We start from the raw sequence: 22,815 nt of genomic DNA on the forward strand, positions 1-22,815 counted from the left end.
GAGCCTCCTGAGTCACCATCTTAGTTGATTTTAATTGTGGTTCTCAGTTAAAATTTTTGCCTTTGCTCTAACATTTTTTTCCTCCAAATTTAAGGTATTTTCTTCAATAATATTGCAATAACCTGAGTTTCCTTAGCTTTGGTAAGATGCCTTACTTAAATGATATTAAAAAATATTTAATTCTGCCAAATCTTTTCATGATGGGATGGGATCATTATTCAAGAGTTGCCTTTTAGTTCTTTGCAGACTTACTGTTTCATGTAAGGATTGCTTAACTTTAAAACTGGAAAATCAGAGTTTCATTTTCTATAAAAATTACATTAGCTAAAGAAATATATACGTCCTTCACTGTTTTTTAAAAAAATGTTTTATGTATTTCTAATTTTTATTATGGTCATTGGACATATTCTCTATCAATTGATTTAGGTTTTTTGAGATTTATTTGTGAAAAGTTCATGGAAAATTTGAACACACATGCAATTGTTCTAAAATCATTGGCTATAGTGTTTTATAAATGTCTTTTAGGAGCAGGTTGACAGTATTTGAATGAGTATTTTCTCATTCTTCTATGCTGATGTTTTGTCTTGTTTTATAAATTACTGAAGGAGTTGAGTTTAAAATCATCAACTATGATTGTGGATTTATCTACAACAGCTTTTATTTCTCTTGGTTTCATTTTACATAATTTGTCTTTTTTTATAGTATACAAATAGGTTTATTTTTATTTCTTTATAATAAATTTATTTTTTATTGGTGTTCAATTTGCCAACATAAAGAATAACACCCAGTGCTCATCCCGTCAAGTGCCCCACTCAGTGCCTGTCACCCAGTCGCCCCCATCCCCCCGCCCTCCTCCTCTTCCACCACCCCTAGTTTGTTTCCCAGAGTTAGGAGTCTTTATGTTCTGTCTCCCTTTCTGATATTTCCCACACATTTCTTATCCCTTCCCTTGTATTCCCTTTCACTACTATTTATATTCCCCAAATGAATGAGACCATATAATGTTTGTCCTTCTCCGATTGACTTACTTCACTCAGCATAATACCTTCCAGTTCCATCCACGTTGAAGCAAATGGTGGGTATTTGTCATTTCTAATGCCTGAGTAATATTCCATTGTATACATAAAGCACATCTTCTTTATCCATTCATCTTTCGAAGGACACCAAGGCTCCTTCCACAGTTTGGCTATTGTCATTTCACATAATTTGAAGCTGTTATTAGTCACAAGCATTTGTAATTATTAATGTATTCTTTATAATTTGACTCTCATAAATGTATCTCTCTGGCAACATAGTCTTGAGTTTTACTTTGTCTGAAATTAATATAGCTACTCTAGTCTTCATATTTTTAGTTTGCATGGTGTATCTTTTCATCTTTTTTTTCTAACCTATATTGTTATATGTAATAAGTTTTGTCATTTAATTAATTTATTTTTAGGTTTCATCATTTTAATTTTTTTTAATTTATGATAGAGAGAGAGGCAGAGACATAGGCAGAGGGAGAGGCAGGCTCCATGCACCGGGAGCCTGACGTGGGATTCGATCCCGGGTCTCCAGGATCGCGCCCTGGGCCAAAGGCAGGCGCTAAACCGCTGCGCCACCCAGGGATCCCTGGTTTCATCATTTTAGACCGCAGAGTGTTAGGTATATGTTTTAAGATTTAGCAGATGGATTATTTATTCCAGTTTACATTTAATACAATTTTTGAAATGGTAGTTTTAAGTCTACCATTTTTATCATTTAAGTATGAACTCTGTGCTATTGTCTCTCTTCTGTTTTTTGTTATTCTATTCCTTCTTACCCACCATCTTTGATGGCATTTTTTTCAGAATTCCATTTTCTTTTACCTTTATAACTCCACCTCTTTGTGTATTTTAGTGGATATTCTAGTGATTAAGCTATACATGTTTTCAACCATATATGTCCATTTCTCTAGTTCCTGACCCTTTTTATGCTAGCGTTGTCATATATATATATATTTGCCATATGCCTTACAGCCAATAGTATAATTGTTCTAAATAGGTATATTTTTCAAGACAAAAGAAAAAATCCTATTTACTTAAATATTAACTAGTTTCAATGCTCTTCTATCCTGAAGATCCATATTTCCTTCTGTTATCATTATCTATCTTCTTCCTTTTTTAAAATTTACTTTTTATTGATGTTCAATTTGCCAACATATAGAATAACACTCAGTGCTCATCCCATCAAGTGTCCCCCTCAGTGCCCGTCACCCAGTCACCACCCCCCGCCCACCTCCCTTTCTACCACCCCTAGTTCTTATCCCAGAGTTAGGAGTCTCTCATGTTCTGTCTCCCTTTCTGATATTTCCCACTCATTTTTTCTCCTTTCCCCTTTATTCCCTTTCACTATTTTTTATAGTGAATATAGCTTTTGCACATTATATATCTTCTTAAAGAACTTTCTTTAGCACCATAACTACTAGTGGTAACTTTGCTCAGTTTTCTTTTATCTGACAATATATTTATTTAGCATTTTTATATTTATCATTCTTTATTGAGGTATATTGTTACTGAATATAATTCTGGTTTGATTTTTTTATCCTTAGTACATTAAAGATAATAACAATATTAAAGATAACATTCCATAATTTTTTCAATGAAAAAAAACTATTTCCTTTTCTCGATATACATGTGTCCATTTCCTTCTTTTGATACTTGTAGAAAATAATAGAAACAAAAATTTTGGCTAGCAAAGCATGATTTGATATTTTAACAAAGTGCAGTTCTGAAGAGCTCTTAATTAACAGTTTGTCTTATGTGTTCCTTCCTCTTTCTCTTTCAAGATTTTGATAGAATAATCTCCTTTGACAGAGAACTGGGCTTTTTAATATTCTTACCATACATGCAAAGTAATATAAAATAATCATTCATATTTTTAAATGTCTGGTTTTGCGTTCATGGTATTTATAGAGAAAAATCAGAGTATTTGAAAGAATTATATTATTGTAAGAGTGTTAAAGAGAAGAAACAAGGTAAAAAGATTGTAGTGAAATGAGTGGGCAAAATCAGAGAGGGTAACATAACATGAGAGACACCTAACTGGGTAGTGGAAAGGGAGTTGGGTGGGGGTGGGGTTGGGGTGACTGGGTGACGGGTACTGAAGGGGGCAACAGGATGAGCACTGGGTGCTATACTACATTGGCAAATCAAGTTCCAATAAAAATATACAAAAAATATTAGAGTGATTTGATGATAGAAATATAATTTCATTAAATAATTGATAAACTGCCATTATTGTCAAAGCATAGAAATATGGAATGTTTTGTGAATTGTGCTGTGTTGCAAACATTTGATGTGCATTCTCTGAACACAGAATTGTTGTAGCTCTTGAAATACCATCTTTTTATTGAAAAAAAGTGGAACATAGGCATTTTACAACTTCTGAATTTGGAAAAGATAAAATTTGATACGAATGGCATTTTTTTCACTTTGGCGTGACTCCCACGTGTCAACCCTCATGACAACCATGCAGGAAAGGAAATCTGTTGCAGCTTTTTACATGAGGACTATCACAAAACATACTATTGTTCTTCTATGATCTTATAAGAAATTTACAAATAGCATTCCAATGGACATGTAAGATAAATACAGTTTTGTGGAAACAAATACTCAGTTTTGAAAAACACTGTGATTGATATTGTAAGGTCTTATTTTAATGATTCACAAATCCTTCCCAATTCTATTATCCTCTATCTACCTGCCAATTTATTTTCCATGATCTATCTGTGTATCTCTACCTTTCAATAATCTATCCTCTATTTTACCTCTTTGTCTATCATCTATCTATCTGCCTATCTTTCTGTGTATCCATCCTGCCATTAGATATGAGGCAAAAGAGCATAGAAATAGAGGACCAAGGAAGTTACTTCCCATGAGTGAGGAGAGTAGTAACAGTGGTTTCTGTGGTGATAATGTATAGATGGAGAAAGCAAAAAGAGAATATGACTGAGGACCTTTAATTCTGGGACCTGCCTCGTGGAACTTTGGCCCTATTACTATGCTTGAACTCATAGAATCAAAATAGAACTGCTTTCATTGTATGGCAGCCTGACATGATAAAATTTGAACTGAATATGAGGATTCTATTTTTTCCAGTCTTTCTATACTTCCATATTTTAATACAGTTTAATTAGTTGGAATTATCACCTCAGTCTATATTATACTAGACCGTGGATTGGCAAATCTTTTCTGTAAAGAACCAAATAACAGTTTTAATTTTTCATGCTGTTGCAATTATTCCACTCTGCTATTGTAGTATGAAAGCAGCCAAACACAATGTGTCTTTGAATAAGTGTTGCTGTATTCCAGCAAAACTTTGTTTCTAACTGTAGACTGTGGGCTTGAGTTTACCAATCCCTGATCTAGAGCATTTGTAAACAAGACCCTGAACAATGATTAACTAATTCAGACACATGGTAAAAATGTCTGAAAATTATATCTCCACTTTATTTTCATTAAAATTATTTTAGCTCATTGGCTATATGCCCCTCACAAGAGAGTCATGAGTGCTACATTCCATCATCAGCTAAACAATGTAAAACTAGCACTGATTGAGGAATTAGAGTTATATGATCTCTTTTCCATTTATAACCAATAAATTAAATTTCAAAATTGAAAATATTTCTCCCACATAGATCCTTAATGGCATTAAGGAATTAGTGACCAAAATCAAAGTGCCTGCTTTCTTTTCTCCTTTAGCATAGTTTAAATTGAAATGTTGTCTGGAAGCTTCCTTTGTGGTATCCAGTCTCCTTACGCAGTGCCTTCAATTTATTTTGATTTCATCTAAGCAGGTTTAATTGTTTCAACATATCTAAATAGAATTTCTATTTTCCAAGGCTGTTATTTAAACTAATTTATAAAAACTTGAGTCAACAATACTCCTAGGCAATGGATACAATCCTTAATCCAGTTTAACTTTTCTTCCAAATTTACTATTGTTTTCTCATGTTATATGTATGGAAGATGAAGAGGAAAGAAACTCAGAATCTCTAAAATCTGGTAACGTAAAACTGAGTTCTTTGCAGTCAAATTAAAAATCTATATCATATATATAGGCATATTTGCTTAAAATTTATATGACCAATTTAGTGTTAATATTCTATAAAAACCTCCCTGAAATCAGTCAGATAAAGACAAGCATCTCAGTACAAATTTGGGAAGCACATAAATGAGCAATTCATAAGGGAAAAGCATTGTGAATGGTCAAGAGCATAGAATAACATGCTCAGCTGTCCCAGTCTTTATAATTAAATAATTAAATATGTATGAAATAATTACAAATTGTTACAAACATATAAGGAAATTAAATATATGTGTGCATACACAGACACACTCATAATGTAGTAAATCAACAATTGTCTTTTTTTCACCTATCAGATTAACATGTACATTTGTTAACCAAGCAGGAGAATTTGGCATTCCAAATTCTAGTCTTTCTAGAAGACAGTGGAAAGTATCTTAGATGGAAATTAGCACATTTCAACTATTATTTAGAAATGTACCTAAAGTATGTAATGGAAAGTATTCAAAGATGTATGTAAACTTAAGGGTAATCATTACAGCCTTAGTTGTACTTATAAAATTGTAAGTAACTTGTTTACCTAAAGTCATAATTCTAAGTAAATTAATGTTGTTACATTTATCCAATTGGATTATATTCTGTTATATCATAATGTATATTCAAATTAATTGATACGCCAATCCAGGTTTGTCAGAAGTTTATCTACCACTTACAGAGTACCAAGTATGTTTGAGGCAATAATACTGTATTTCATTCATGTAAAATGATATAAATATGTGCTGTGCAGAATGGTCAATAAACTGATTTTACAGGAACAATATCAAATATTGATAATGAGTTCTGGTCATTAATTTGCTGTTCATTTGTGTGTTGCTTATGTGTGTGTGTGTGTGGTTTCAGATACACATATTTCAGTTACACATAGTAGTAATTTAATTGTTGGTATAAGCATGAAATGCCAAGATAAACTCTATTTCAAGAATTATATCAGTGCTAATAATAATCATACAAAGTAGGATATTCCTTTTTAAAAAATAAATGAGAATCTGAGTCTTAGGCTAAGTTTGAACGTAAAATTTATTTGCAACTTAAAAACACAGCCCTATGGTGGAACAGCCATTGGAAGATAATAATTAAATATAGTTATACTTTGGGGCCTCTGGCTGGCTCAGTCAGTGGAGCATGAGACTCTTGATCGCATGGTTGTGAGTTCAAGCCCCCTGTTGGACATGGAACCTACTAAAAAGAGAATTAAAATGTTTGCATTCTGCTAAGTCCATCGAGCAAAATCATGTTTTGGGGAAGAATGCAAATTTCTGAGATCATGTTAATTTACCCTGTGTTTTTAATAAGGTCAGAGCCATAAGAATTTTCAAGTGCAACTTAGGCTAAAATAAGTGTTTAGATATGGCAGGAACATGAGAAAACAATGTCAAGGTATGGTTTGTGAAAAATTCCACTGTATAAAACTACAAAGAAGCTTTATAGTCTCTGGAAATGTGGGGTACCAGTGCTTAAGAGATATTGTCTTACTTAGAAACCATTTCACAAGAGCACATATCACATTCCAAACTACTGGCTAAGAGAAAGAGTGTCATTCAATGGAAGAAACAGCTTTGGAAGAGATACAATGATAGGCATAAATACTGTGGATAATAGGGAAAAGGCCACTGAGGGTCTTAGAAGAAGCTATTCTGAACTGACAGAAATTTAAATGTCATGATCTCCCATTGGAATATTTTTTTCTTTCTCTGTTTTATGACCATGTAGTCTGGATTCTAAACTGTCTGCATTCTATTAACCTGTGTTTCATAATCAGTTTACTTTCCCCCAATTATCTGTATTCATGCTAACCCTTTTCTAAAGATAACACTTTGTGTCTTGCAAGTATAATTAATAGACAGAACTACTAGCTAAAATTTTGGCCAAAATGATAGAGAATTATAACAAATTCTGCCTGAATATGCCAAAATAGAGGCAAGATTATGTTTAGAAATTTGGCTTATAATGTAAGGAATGTGCTAAGCTGTTCTAACTTTGCCTTTTTATATTCTGTATTTTGAGGGGAAATGGACTGTATAAGATACTCCCAGTTGGGGCTTTGGAACATCATGAATAACACTGAAGAAGTATAGAAGGAGAAAGCTTTCATAGATGGGTAAGGCTGCATCTGTCAAAGGAGGACTGCTTGATAGTAAGCAGTGAGCCAATTCTAGGTTTGACTGATAAAATTCAGGCATATCTTGGTATGGTAAATTTCTTTAGTAATGATAAAAGCTGATTACTAATGATAAGATGTTATAATGTTATTAAACTAATATGTGAATGAATGGATAATAGGGTAGAAATTAAAGTTCCACATGATAGAATGGTGTAATAAATGAAGTAGAAATTATATAAAGTATAAACAGTTGGGAATGATTATAATAATTGTTTCAACCTGAAAACATTAAAAGATGCTAAAACTTTTTGGAGAAAATTTGAGGAAGAAGCAGGATACATGGGATGCCTGGGTTCTCAGTGGTTGAGCATCTGCCTTCCGCTGAGGGTGTGATCCCAGACTCTCAGGATCAAATGTTGCATTGGGCTCCCTGCATGGAGCCTGCTTCTCCTCCCTCTGCCTATGTCTTTCCGCCTCTCTCTCTCTCTCTCTCTCTCTCTCTCTCTCATTTGTAAATAAATAAGTAAAATCTTAAAAAAAAAGAAACAGGATACTTTTATAGATTGTGATTATCTCCTCCATGATATACTTATCAGTTGCAAAGAGAAAATGATGGTGGAGAACTAGGCAGACACCACCTGAATTAAGTAAGAGATGAAAGATAATACTACCAGTGATGGGAACATCTGGCATCACTGATAGGAAGCACTGAGGAGAACCTAGCCTTATTTCTTTAGTACCTCAGACAAAAGTGAATAAACCTGAATCAACTCATGAGAAAGTATCAGTCCCAAATTGAGTGACGTTGTACAAAGTAAACAAAACAAAATCACCACAAACTGTCATTTAGTTTCGAAACATTAATATCACTGTGGTAATGTTCTAGATTATGTTAGACTAAATAGATATGAAAACAATACGATATTTATTCAAGATCTCTATATAAGATAGCAGAGGGAAAACTGGCAAAATTCTAAGAAAGTCAAATAGATTACAGTATTTTTTATGGCAGGTGATAATTGCTTGGATTTAATAATGATACTGTGGCTATGTAATAGAAAATCCTTGTTTTGAAGAAATTAATTTAGGGGATAAAGGAAAATCATAGCCTGTTTTATTGTAAATGGTTCAAAAGAAGTTTCAGACAAATATTTTAACTCTTAATCACTTATCAAAATGTTTTCACAGTTCAGCCTGTGGTAGCATTTATTGGAACCCCATTTCCTTTTTATGGATGAGTGATTTTCCACTGTATGGATATATCACGTTTTGCTAATCCATTTATCACTTAATAGATATTTGAGTTGTTTTCACTTTTTGTCTATTATGAGAAGAAACTTTCCTATGAACATTTATGTAGAGGGTTTTGTGTATACATGTGTTTTTAATTTCTTACGGGTGAGAATATGGTAAATATATGTTACTATTTTGAATAACTGGTTGACATGGATTTTTAAGACCCTATTTCTTGCAATTAAAAGAAAAGTCTATGCATAGTGAATATTCTATTAAATAGTGGTGGAAACTCTTCCTGTAGACATAATTAAGTAAATGGAATAAGTGTATATAACATTGAAGTCTATTTCTTTATATCTGTTGAGTGTGAGGTGTATATATATATATTTTTATCATTGGACATTTTTGTTTTTGTATTCTCAGTTTTAAATTTTATAGAATCATTGTTGGTTTGGATATAAACCTTGGATATATTTCCTTGTCTTGTTACATTAAGATGTAGAAAGGGTATCTAGAATAGATGAGCTGCATAATACTCAAGGATAATAGAGATTGTTCAGATCAGTAGAATTTTGCCACAGAAATTATACTGGTTTTCTTATAATGTTCATGTAGAACTATAATGAAAAACTTTCTTTTGTGGGCTTCATAGCTGACATAGGCTCCCTCAGTTATTGTCATCTCCAGTTTCTATGTGTAAATGAAATGGTTCAGTATGTTTTAGGGTTATGAATGTTTGTCTGACTTCATGGATGAAAAGTGTTTTACTGAGTGAATGTGCTTGGATTATATATTCGTACATTGTAAAATATCTGAAGAAAATGAGAGAATAAACCACTGTTGATAAACATTCCACTATTTCTATTCTAAGCAAATGAGGATGGACTTCTACTTAACTCATTTTAGTGTTAGCCCACAATTTTTGTGGTTTTGAATTCTACCAGTCTTGCATGTATTAAGTATTTAATCTATGAATATCTTGTTCCTTGGTTAAATGGTGTGTGCCTGCTAACAAATACACAGGCTTAATACAGGAGAGTGTGCAGTGAGTATGTGTCTGTTCCAGCCTGTTTTCATTTTTATATTTGAATCTTTTATTTTTATTTTATCTACAGTAAAATTCACTCTGTCATGTGCAGTTATATGGATTTTGACAATTGTATAGACTAGTATATCTAACACCACAATTATGATATGGAGGAGTTCTATTACTCTTAAAATTTTTCTTTGTTTTACTCCTTTGTAATCAACCTCTCATTCTACTCCATAATCTATTGCAACCATTGTTTTTATAGTTTTGCCTATTGCGAAATGCCTGAAGTCCAGCTCCTTGTACCTAACACTTTGAATTTTCCAGTTTACTTGCAAGCATTTATGCTTAAAAGACCTCTGCTTAGCCTAACTATGAACTCCTAGGATTATTAATTACGTTCTGTTTTGAGTAAAGATTGGCCATGCTTGTTTTCAGTCCTCTTATGTCTTGCCCTTCTGATGTTCTTTTCAATTTGGTTCTGTTTTATAATTTCCATTATTTTATGAAATTGTTAATGTTTTTTAGAAAAATTATACCATTGTTCCATCAGTTTTTATATGTTGTTTGCAATAAATATTTTTTAAAGATTTATTCATTTATTCATGAGAAACACAGAGAGACGGAGAGACATAGGCAGAGGGGAGAAGCAGGCTCCTTGCAGGGAGCCTGATGCAGGACTCAATTCCAGGACCCTGGAATCACGACCTGAAGGCAGACGCTCGACTGCTGAGCCACCCCAGTACTCCTGTTTGTAATAGATTTTTGAAGTTCTTATCACTTACTTTGAGAATATAAGTCTTAAAACACACTTGTCATGTGCCCTTCATTTTACCCAACAAAGAGCATTTTTATAGTCTTTATTTGGTAGAATACAATTTTATTTTATTTTATTTTTTTAATAATAAATTTATTTTTTATTAGTGTTCACTTTGCCAGCATGTAGAATAAAATACCCAGTGCTCATCCCGCAAGTGCCCCCTTCAGTGCCCATCTCCCATTCACCCCCACCCCCTGCACTCCTCCTCTTCCACCACCCCTAGTTCATTTCCCAGAGTTAGGAGTCTTCATGTTCTGTCTCAGAGACAGAGAATACAATTTTGGAATTTCTCAAAGAGAAAATTAATGTGCCGCTAATTTTTTTATATTTTATTTAAATTCAATTTGCCAGCATATAGCACCCAGTGCTCATATCATCATGCTAATTTACATAGCATAATAGAGAGGATTATTGACTATTTGCAGAGTTAATAATTCAGAGGGGAGACATGAACTGGCAAAGATGGCTAAGCAACTGTGGCTTGGACTTGGATGCTATGTATGGTAGGGACTAGAAGTATGGGGATTCCAGTATGACAATGACTACAGAACAAATGATTGTGCTTTATTATTAAGTGAATTTCATGTATATTCTGATCTAACATATTATTTGTGATGTTTTGCTGCAGGACAAAGGCTGGAACAACTTAACATACTTTAGGGAGGAGAGATGAGCAGTTATTCTGATGCTTTCAAAAATCTGTTTCTGTTGTGGCCAGTGATGTCAGAACTTCAGGTTCTCTGGGCTCATTATTTCAGAAGCCCAAGGTAGACTATTTTGATAATAGGTTTCTTGTCCCATGAGTGAGCCTACTTTGTTAAAGCAATAGTCATTATTATTTGTTTATTTTATTGAATAAAAAATCTCTTTTGAAAGTAACTTGAATAATCCTGGGAATCATTGATGTATTTCCTTTCTATACCATTTTATAGTATATGAAAATAATATTTTAAAGAAAATTAAATGTAACAAAATATTTATTCATTTATTTTTAAATTATTGGCATATCCAAAATAGCTGTTCTTACTCATATTTGTACTGTAATCACACCTTATTTACTAGGACATTTATGAATACCTTTCCATTTCTCCTTGAAATTTTAGTTGAGTATTTTTTAAATTTTCCCAAAATGATTTATGTAATTTTATTAGAAAAATACAAGGTCACATCCATTTTGTTCTATGTACATTAGAGTTCGGTTGTTCAGATATTAATAAAATATCCATTGTGCATTTACTATTCTTTATTTATAATGCAGCAGATAAACCTGAAGAAAATAAGCCTGGCTATGGAAATGCTTATTTGTTTGGGAGGATGTTTGTCTGGATCAATGATGATCACAATTGTCTGAGGATGCTGAGGGACTCATTCCAGATGTCAATCTGAGGTCCAGATGAGTGGCCCCTCTTGTAGGACAAATAAGACTCTCAAAGCCTGGCTGTATTTCATGACCTTAAAGAAAAAACACTATCCCTTGGGCATGTCTTTTATTAATTTTGCAGCAAAGCATTAACTTCCTATCTCATGAGACAGTGTGCAACTTTAGATATGCTGTATGACCACGCCCTTGCTTCATTTTGCTCACTTTGAACATAGAGTTGTTGATAGATATTTGTATATGTGAAACATGTTCTTGAGTAATAAATGATGAAACAAATGAAAGATTGAATTAAGAGGTCAAAGAACTAATATAGGTACTGAAAATTTCATTAGTGTTGGCTGAAAGAAGGAAACATTGCTTATCTATACTAAAAATTGACAATGGAGACAATTTTAGTGTTATTATTTTTCATGGTCTACCATGAAATTTCAGAGATAATATCTTCTCTTTTCTTTCTGTCATGTTTTCCTGAGGTAGACAGGATGGAATGAAATCCTCCACTTCAGAGAAGAGCAGTGAGTATCTATGCCAGCATCCTTAAAATTTACATCATGTGCTTTTTACCACATGCTGAGCTCTGAGTTCATCTTTTCAATGACTTATTGGATAATATATTCATTTTGTGTCATTATCTTTGGTGAGTGTCTCTACACTCATATCCAAATTTTAAATTTATTTTATTTGAATTCTGTGTGAACTGACAAATATAGAACTTTGGAAAATATTTGATTTGTTTTAATTTTGTATTCCAGTGAAATATTCTTTTATGAAATTAAACTATGGGAGTTTCCTTAAAGATTATTATGGCTTTAACTCCGTGAGTAAGATTATCATAGATAATTTTGGCCAGATATACAAGATCATTATGGATCATTAATGTTACTGTTTGCATCATTATGATTTTATGTCATTTTGATTTATTTTTTTTCATTCTTTGGTATAAAAAAATTATATGTTAATTTTATGAGATGTTTCTAAGGCCTTCATTTTATTTTATTTCATTTTTAAAGATTATTTATTTATTTATTTATTTATTTATTTATTTATTTATTTATTTATGAGCATGTGAAGGGGGAGGGTCCATGGGGGAAAGAATCTCAAGCAGATTCTAGGTTGAGCACAGAGCCCCACATGATTTGATCTCATGACACTGAGATCATGACCTGAGCCAAAACCAAGAGTTGGACACTTCGCCGACTAAACCACCCAGATACCCCCTAAGCCCATCATTTTAAAACATAAAGAACCAAACCCAAAATTATTTTTTAAAACAGTCCAACTTTCCATATAGTGTTTGTGTCATGAAAGATATTAGGTTGGAATAATCAAGTGAACGAATAATGAAATTTCATATGTTAAATTATTAATCATTTTGTATAATTTGAAATATCCTTCAATAAGAAAAATAGTCTATCTTCCTTAGGATGATCACATCGAATGTTTTATGTTTCCTGGGGTCTGGTGTTTAATATTTTAGGAAGAGTTAAATTTTTTTCTTGACAAAGTTTCTATCACACATTGTTTCAATCAGTAATTATTTTTGTGTTCTCTTCATATTTATGTATTTATGTATGTATTTTAATGAGAGTATTTTTTTCTCCAGAATCTAGGAAGTTCATTCAAATGAGCTTAATAATAATGAGTAAAATAGCATTGAACACTAATAATTGTAATATCAGAAAGTAAAAAAGCCCTACTAGAATCTGATGTAAATTCCAGAACTTCTATTATTAATAATGTATATATTAAGAAAAAAATTTGAGGATGAATGTAAATGATAGGAACACTAGAATATATTTTTGTCTAATAAATATGATCCTACAAATAATCACATGTATATTTTTCCATTTGTATATTTATATAATACTTAAATATATATTTGCCATGCATCATTTCTGTATCAAGGTATAGAAGTATATCACATAAATATTTATGCTGTAAGGGCCGGTATTAAAACTGTACAACCCAGGGGCACCATGGTAGCTCAGTTGATTAAGTGTCTTGCTCTTGGTTTCAGCTCAGGTCCTGATCTCTGGTTCATGGGATTGAACCCAACATCAGGCTCCATGCTCAGAAGAGAGTCAACTTGACATATGATCTCTCTTCTTCTCCATCTCTCCTCCCTCCACTGGCATGCTAAAATAAATAAATAAATAAATAAGAAATAAATAAAAATGTACCACCAATAAAAAACCGAGTGTGTTTTAAATAGAAATACTTTCTCCCTAAGATTGGGAACAAGACAACAGTGTCCTCTCCCATCACTTCTGCTTATATTTTTCTGTACAATCATAACCCATGCAAGAGGGCAAGAAAAGTAAATTAAAGGCATAAAAACCAGAAAGTAAGAAACAAAGTTTACTTGTAGATAACTGAATTGTCTCTGTTATAAAATACCAAAGAATCAAGAATATCACTCCCAGATTTAAAAACTGAGTTTAGCAAGTTTGCAGGATACAAAGTCAATATAAAAACAATAAATTCTGTTACTATATACTGGCAGGGAACAATTAGAATGTGAAATAAATCCCATTTATAATATTACAGAAAATAAGCTACTTCTGTAATAAAATGCAATAAAATATGTGCAATATCTCTGAAAAAACTGCAAAAACACTGATTAAAACTATGAAAGACAACATAAGTAAATGTAGAGATATATTCTGTTCATGGATCATAAGTCTCAATATTGTGAGGTCTATTATCCCAATCTCTAATGTATATTAAATGCAATCTAAATTAAAACCATTGTAAGCTTTTTGTAGATATCAACAAGGTAATTCTAAAATTCATATTCAAGGTAAAGGAATGTGGGCAGCCCGGGTAGCTCAGCAGTTTAGTGCCACCTTCGGCCCAGAGTGTGATTCTGGGTACCTGGTATCTAGTCTCATGTTGGGCTCCCTGCATGGAGTCTGCTTCTCCCTCTGCCTGTGTCTCTTCCTCTCTCCCTCTATCTCTTTCTCTCTCTCTCGAATAATTTAAATCTTAAAAAAAAGGTAAAGGAACTAGAATAGCAAAAGAGATAATGAAAAAGTTGTAAAGTCAGAGAACTCACACTGGTATTTTAAAGATTACTAGAAAACTGTTGGAAACACTATAGTGTGTTGCTGAAGGAATTAACAAATAGCTGAAAGAAGATAATTATAACTCTTCAAGATAGTCATGTGGAAAGATAGCTGGGTGGTTTTTATAATGCTAATAGTGTTTGTTTCCAGATCTGTTTATTGAAAAATTGTGGTTTTTAAGATGCAATTTCATGACGTCTATAATGTAAACATACATTTTCATGTATCTATATTATATTTCAACAGAGAGTTTAAAATATAGCATAAAACTTGTCAAATTTTGATAATATATTTCCTAGGAATATTGTTCACTAGACTGTGTGTAACCTGGGGACAGAAGACTGACATTCTTAGGATATGTCAAGAGCATTCTCTAATTCATGGACCTAACTAGCTAAGTCCATAGCACTTGCAATTTGAAAGAGGGTGGTGATGTCATGAATCAAGATGGTATACCGTAAAATTAAAAAAAAAAAAGACAGTTGTTTCTGTAACACAGGCATTTCAAAGTTACATCAGGAATAACTGGAGATTGATAATTTTTCCACTTTAATTATTTTCCATTAGTAATATTACATATCAAATTTTCTATTGCTTTATGCAAAGATATTGAGAAATTTCATATTTAATATATTATATTATTGTGGTGTAACAATCTTTATTTTTATTATCATATAATTAATTATAGGTGTTTCAGTTCACTCAGCTGTTCTAAGTGCTATCAGTCATAAAGGCCACCACCTGCAGGGTCTTGTTTTGCCTGCCTCCCTAGGGCCTTAGCCAAAACAGGGAGACTGGGCTTCTGATTTGCCTTACCATGGCCAACTTGCCACAAGAGGGCCTACAGGAGGCTTCAGGACTGCAGCAAGAAACCTATGGCAACTGAATTGCAGGGGGCACATTGCTTTGTCCCATGATCACTCAGATTTCAAGTGATATAAGTGTGCCCGGAAAAACAGGATATCCCAGTGCACATCAGCATCTCACAATAACAGGCAGATGTATGTAGGAGAACCAGTGTGTGCTGTGTGTTAGGAGAGGGATTTGGACACATGGATTTTCTGGATATTTGCAGCCACCTGCTATGTTAGAAATATCGTCTCGTGATGCTGCGTGGCAGGACATGAGGCCAGGGATCCACATAAGGGTCTAGCACTTTGCGGAGATGACCTCCACATGTGAGCACCTCTGCCATGGCCAAGCAGCCTGAAAGCCTACCCTGCACATGCACGCACATGCACATCTGCTAATAAACACATAGAGTCACACTGACAACACACACTCAAACACACCCACAGAGGGCCCCTCTTACACAGACACACGCAAGCCCCCATTCATGGTACATGGCCTTACCAGACACCATTTCTTTTTTTTTTTAAGATTTTATTTATTTATTCATGAGAGAGAGACAGAGCAAGCAGAGGCACACAGGCAGAAGGAGAAGCAGGCTACATGCAGGGAGCCTGATGTGGGACTCATCCAGGGACTCCAGGATCACTCCCTTGGCTGAAGGCACATGCTAAACCTCTGAGCCACCCAGGAATCCCAACCAGATGCAATTTCATACACTCACATGGAAATTCCTAGACACACGTGAGACACGTCCCCTTGTATGAGATGAAGTGGGCCCGTGCCATCTCACTGATGAACAGCTAGTCCTGTGGGACAGAGGGACAGCATAGGTAGATGCAAAGCTTCCCCACAGAACCGTTAGGAACGCTCAGGCCATCTGAGCGACTGGGTACATTGTGACACATTCACCTGATGTCTCCACACTTCCTCAAGTGCCAAGGCCTAGCCAGGTTTGCACGGTGAAGAGGACCTTCCTTTCCGTGGAGGTGTGGAGGAATGATGGAAAGGAAGGAAATGTGGAAGAAGAGTGACCCAGGTCAGGAAGCTTGCACATGGATTGCTATGCGGGTAAGCCTTTCATTCCCTCAAAGCAAGCCAATGGACCTAGAAACTCCGGGTGGGTCTGCGGGCCTACCATGTGGCTTGTGACTTGTGGCAAAGGGCGATTGCTCCCCAAAAGGATTGCCCAAGCCTCTTGCTCAGGGGCATAGCTCTGGATGGTCTCCAGTGTGCTAGAGGGTGCTGAGGTTACGGGGAGACCCTATGAGCTGTTCAGCCTGCGTAGTTCAATTTACCAGGAGGCCGAGAAAGTGATTGGATCGATGATGACTCCCTCAATCTGCATTCCTTGGAAAAGCTGAACAAAATGATTGAGAACTCCCTACCATCGTTCTCATCAAAACAGGTCCAGCACCTTGTCTCCCCCAGGGAAAGTAGGAGTGAGGGACAGCTTCACCTTGGTCCAGCCACACACTTGCAACCACCAACACCATCTCCAACCATGGGCCTTGAGATCAGAGAGCCTGGCGGAGGACTGAGGGCCCAGAAGACATGTGCTCTCCTAGGATGGAAGTCCTCAACTAGGTGGTGCTCCATGGCATGGCTGGGCTTTGGTGGATTTCAGACAGCCAGCAGCCAAGCAGTAGGAGTTGTGTTAGGCAGGGTTGGGAGGTCCTCAAGAGCATCTTTGCTGGAGCAAGTCAGCCAGGCTGATGATTGAGCCAGAACTCCTGGTGGTGTGTGCAGTGACCCCTTTCAGGGTCAAGCGCCATGGATTTACAGGTGGACTCCCATCCAGGGAAGCAGCAATCTTTGCCCGAGGCCTCTGTCCCAAGTTCTCAGCTGAGAGCTGAATGGGGATGGGGGAGGACAGGAAAGGCATCAGCTAGGGCCAGTTCATTTGACAGCACCTGAATTCATCTCAGGCCAGACAAGGACAGACACATACAAACTCCCATGCACACATGAACATACACCCACATACACTATGTGTTTACACAGGCATTTAAACACACACATGCAAGGAGGTCCAAGAGCTCGTGGTGTACATTCAGGGCAGGAGTGTCGATGCTCTGCTGGCACTGGGATGAATGGGAATGGCAGAGCCCAGGGAGTCCACAGGATGGGTAGGTGCGGGAAGCGGCGGCCTCCCTAAATTTGGATGGTGTTGTGAAAACCAATGGGTCAGTGCTAGATGGGCTGTGTGCAGCCCCACCACCTTTCTACATGGGCTGTGACTTACAGGCATTAAGGGGCTGCCTGGCGATGGCGATGAGGGCTCTGTCGGATGGGCCCCTGGCCACTGATTTCCCGAAGAAGGGCTCTCCTGGGCATCTACCTGTGCCTGTGAGAGGTATGCCACATTTTGCCAACCTGGCTGGCCCTCGCTTTGCCGGCTGACCTTGCAGACCCTGACCGTGAGGACCTTGCTTCCTGGACTGAGGGGTTCCTGTGTAAAGGCGTCCACCCAGGGAAGCCCTTGATTCAGTGTCTGGGGTGGCTCCTTCATGCTCTGTGGGCACAAGACTTCTCTGGGCTAGCCTGTAGTCCAGGCCACAGGGACCTGATAGAAGTCAGGTACAGCCCTGTTTTGTGGCATTGGAGCTTGGCCCACGTCTTCCACTTCATGAGAAGGGCACCAGTCCACCTTTGTGTGTGATTCTCACCTGCGATACTGTGGCCATGACCCTGCACCAGAACCACTGTGTTGGACCTGTGTCTGCCGATCGATGGGACCTGCCTTGAGTTCCACAATATGGATGCCTATGGAGAGCATGCCGTGTATTGCTCATCTCTTTGAGGTTCCCAGCCCCCGACACGGGAGTCCCTTTCAAGGGCAGTGGTGACTTTCCCTGCAGCAATGAGGACTCCAGGACATGGACCTGGAAACAGCAGCCTGACTGATGGCACGTGTTCCCGGAGGCCGAGAACATGAAGCACAATGGTCATGGACATGCCAGTTCTCTTGGTGGTAGCCCTCCCCTGGTTCCCTCGACTGTTCTTTGGCTCTCAGTGTCCTAGAGCTGTTGTGCCCACACACCAAGAGCCAAATTGTTCTGTGAGCGGGACGGGTCACCTGGCCAACCTTTGGGTGACTCACTTGCCTCAATAGGGCTTTATGGAGGACTGAGGCATGAAGCCAGTACCTGAGGCCTGTTGACCTGCACAAATGCTCATTGCCTCACCCCATGATTGCTGAGGTTTCATGCTGCTGGCCAGAACTAAAGCAGCTAACGAGATGACCTAGTCCTCATTGATGTCGCTTCGAGTGTCGAAAGTGAGTTTTTGGAGGAGAGTCATTCTGCTGTGCGTTGCCAAAGGACTTTGGACATGTGGTGTCTCAGGCCTTTGTGGCCTCCCCTGAGATCAATCACGTCATCTCGTGCCATTGTGTGCCAGAGTCTGAGGCCACGAATCCCGGGATGGGCCATGTGCTTAGCGGAGATGAACTCCAAACATGAGCACCCAAGCCACAGCCGGCCAGCCTGCCAGCCTTCCCTGCACACACACACACATGCATACCTGCTAATAAACCCATAGAGTCACACTGATGCACACACACTCAAAACACTCACAGAGGGCCCCTCATAAACAGATGTACACATGGCCCACTAATGGCACATGGTCTTACCAGACACATTGTCATGCACTCACAAGGAAATCCCAAGAAACACATGACGCAGAGGCACATCACCATGTGTGGGATGATGTGGGCCATGGCATCTTACCGATAGGCAGCTAGCCCTTTGGGACAGAGGGACCGCACAGGCAGATGCACAGCTTCCCCACGGAACCATTCAGAACGCTCAGGCCATCTGAGCACATGGGTGCATTTGTGATGCATTGACCCATTTTCTCCACAATTCCTCACATGCAGAGGCCTAGCCAGGCTTGCCATAGACACAGAGAAGAACATCCTTTCCCAGGAGGTGTGGAGAGATGATGTTGGGATCTGTGGAAGAAGAATGGCCCAGGATGGGAAACCTGCACACATAACACCAGGAGGTAAGATTTTCGTTGTCTCAAAGTGAGCTGATGAGACTAAGAAGGTCCTGGGCCAGCCTGCAGACCTGCCAGTTGGCTTGTGCTCATGACGAGAGGCGATGGCTTCCCAAGAGGATTGGCCAGGCTCTTGCTCAGGGGCATTGCTCTAGATGGTCTACAGGGTACTGGAGGGTGCTGAGGCCATGGGGAGATGCTATGAGCTGTTCAGCCTGCATAGTTCCTTACCAGGAGGCCGAAAAAGTGCTTGGATCAATGATGACTCCCTCAATCTGCATTCCTTGGAAAAGCTGAACAAAATGAGTGAGAACTTCCTACCGTCGTTCTCATCGAAACTGAGGTCCAGCACATTGTCTCCCCCAGGGAAGCTAGGAGTGAGAGACTGCTTCACCTTGGTTGGGCCACATGCTCGCAAACAACCATCACCAACAACGCCATCTCCACTCAAGGGCCTTGGGATCAGAGAGCCTGGCAGAGGTCTGAGGGCTTAGAAAACGTGTGCTCTCCTTTGGTGGGAGTCCGCTACAAGGTGGTGCTCTGTGGCATGGCTGGGCTTTGGTGGCGTCTCAGACAGGCAGCAGCCAAGCAGTAGGAATTGTGTTAGGCGGGGTAGGGAGAGCCTTGAGAGCATCTTTGCTGGAGCAAGTTGGCCATGCTCATGATTGAGCCAGAGCTCCTGGTGGTGTGTATGGTGCCCCCCTTTCAGGGCCAGGCATCATGGGGTTACAGGTGGACTTCCGTCCTGGAAAGTGTCAATCTTTGCCTGAGGCCTCTGACTCGAGTTCTCAATGAGAACTGAACAGGGTTGGGGGAAGAAAGGAGAGGCACCAGGTAGGGACAGTACCTTTGAGAGCACATGAATTCATCTGAGGCCAGACAAGGACAGACACACAGATTTGCACGCACACACGAAAACAGACACACGGATACGAAACACATACATGCACAAACACAAAGATGCACACACCACACACGAAAGGAGGTACAGCAGAGCTTGTGGTGTACGTTCGGGGCAGGAATGTCAACGCTGTACTGGCCACTGGGATGAATGGGAATGGCAGGACCCAGGGAGTCTGCAGGATGGGTGGGTGCAGATGGCCGACGGCATCCCTAAATTCGGATGGTGTTGCAAAAACCAACGGGTTGGTGCTAGATGGGCTGTGTGTGGCCCCACCACCTTTCCACATGGGCTGTGACTTAACGGCCTTAAAGGGGCACCTGGTGATGTCGCCGAGAGCTCTGTCTAACATGCCCTGGCCACTGCTTTCCCGAAGAGGGGCTCTCCTGGGAGTGTATCCCGTGTCTGTGAGAGGTATGCTGGCCATTGCCACCTGTCCAGCCCTTGCTTCGCCGGCTGGCCGTTCAGACCCTAACCATGTGGACCTTGCCTCCTGGGGTATGGGGCTCCTGTGTAAAAGCATCCACCCAGGGAGGCCCTTGATTCAGTGCTGGGGTGGCCCCTTCCTGCTTGGTGGGCACAAGACTTCTCTGGGCTAGCCTGCACACCATGCAGGACAGGCCACAGGGACCCTGATAGAAGTCTGGTGCAGCCCCATGTTGTGGCCATGGAGCTTGGCCCACATCCTCCTCTTCATGGGAAGGGCACTGGTCCTCCTTTGTGTGTGCCTCTTGCCTGTGGGACTGTGGCCATGCCCATGAAATGGAGCCACTGGTGGCACCCGTATCTGCCGATCAGTGGTCCCTACCTTGAGTCCCACAATGTGGATGCCCGTGAAGAGCATGCTGCATGTTGCTGTTCTCGCTGAGGATACCAGCTACCCGATGCAGGAGTCCTGTTTGAGTGCAGTGGTGACTTTCCCTGCAGTGGAGGAATCAAGGACATGGACCTGGACAAGGCAGTCCAACTAATGGCATGTGTTCCCAGAGGCCGTGCTCATGAAGCATGATGGCTGTGGACTTGCCAGTTCCTTTTGTGGTAGCGCACCCCTGGTTCCCTCAGCTGTCGCATGGCTCTCAGTGTAGCATGGGCACTGCTTGCCTAGGGCTGTTCTGCCGGCACACCAAGAGCAATTTGTGTGTGTGTGATGGATCACCGGGACAATATTCGTGTGGCCACCTTGCCTCATAGGGCTTTGTGAAGCCCTGAGACGTGCAACCAGTACCCGAAGCCTGGCAGCCTACACAAGAACTCGTTGCCTTACCCCATGGTCACTGAGGTTTCTTGCTGCACTCCAGACCCAGCCCAGCTAACCGCTTGACATAGTCCTCATCGAAGTCTCTTTGACTGTCGAAACTGTTTTTTTTAATTTTTTTTATTAATTTTTATTTATTTATGATAATCACAGAGAGAGAGAGAGAGAGAGAGAGAGGCAGAGACACAGGCAGAGGGAGAAGCAGGCTCCATGCACCGGGAGCCCAACGTGGGATTCAATCCCAGGTCCCCAGGATCACGCCCTGGGCCAAAGGCAGGCGCCAAACCACTGCGCCACCCAGGGATCCCTCGAAACTGTTTTTTTTAGCAGTCATTGTACTATGCATTGCCAGAGGTCTTAGGACACGTGGTGTCTCAGGCCTTTGCAGCCTAGGCCAAGGTCAGTCGCATCATCTCGTGCCATTGCATGCCAGAGTCTGAGGCTACAGATACCTGGATGTGCCATGTTCTTTGAGATGAACTCCAAACATGAGTACCTCAACCCAGCTGGCCACACCACCAGGCTGCTCTATACACACAGACACCATACCTGCTAATAAACCCAGAGTCACACTGATGCACACACACTCAAACACACCCACAGAGGGCCCCTCATAAACAGACGCATGCACGGCTCCATTCATGGCACGTGGCCTTACAAGACACATTGTCATGCACTCACAAGGAAATTCCTAGACACACGTGAGACATGCACATCGCCATGTGTGGGATGACATGGGCCCATGGCATCTCACCGACGAGCAGCTAGCCCTGTGGGACAGAGAGACCACACAGGCAGATGCAAAGCTTCCCCATGGAACTGTTCAGAACACTCAAGCCATCTGAGTGCCTGGGTGCATTTGTGACACATTTGCCCGATTTCTCCACTCGTCCTCAGGTGTGGAAGCCTAGCCAGGTTTGCCATCAGCACAGAGAAGAAGACCTTCCTTTCCTAGGAGGTGTGGAGAGAGAATGGTGGGAATGTGGAAAAAGAGTGGCCCAGAAAGGTGAACCTGCACACAGATCACCAGGAGGTAAGCCTTTCATTGTCTCAAAGTGACCTGATGAGA

General features: G+C 39.3%; 3 non-coding genes across 3 annotated transcripts; all 3 read left to right on the forward strand.

The window, feature by feature from the left end:
• Window positions 1-11,617: 11,617 nt before the first annotated feature.
• On the forward strand, window positions 11,618-11,684 carry LOC129510662 (small nucleolar RNA SNORD109A). The gene has a single exon (XR_008664639.1). It is a non-coding gene; the product is annotated as a small nucleolar RNA SNORD109A (small nucleolar RNA).
• Window positions 11,685-16,907: 5,223 nt separating this feature from the next.
• LOC129510648 (small nucleolar RNA SNORD116) lies at window positions 16,908-17,000 on the forward strand. The gene has a single exon (XR_008664627.1). It is a non-coding gene; the product is annotated as a small nucleolar RNA SNORD116 (small nucleolar RNA).
• A 2,842-nt stretch (window positions 17,001-19,842) lies between these two features.
• Window positions 19,843-19,937, forward strand: LOC129510708 (small nucleolar RNA SNORD116). Its single transcript, XR_008664675.1, has one exon. It is a non-coding gene; the product is annotated as a small nucleolar RNA SNORD116 (small nucleolar RNA).
• Window positions 19,938-22,815: the final 2,878 nt, after the last annotated feature.

This window comes from Nyctereutes procyonoides, unplaced genomic scaffold (genome assembly GCF_905146905.1).
Source record: "Nyctereutes procyonoides isolate TBG_1078 unplaced genomic scaffold, NYPRO_anot_genome, whole genome shotgun sequence".
Lineage (NCBI taxonomy): Eukaryota > Metazoa > Chordata > Mammalia > Carnivora > Canidae > Nyctereutes > Nyctereutes procyonoides.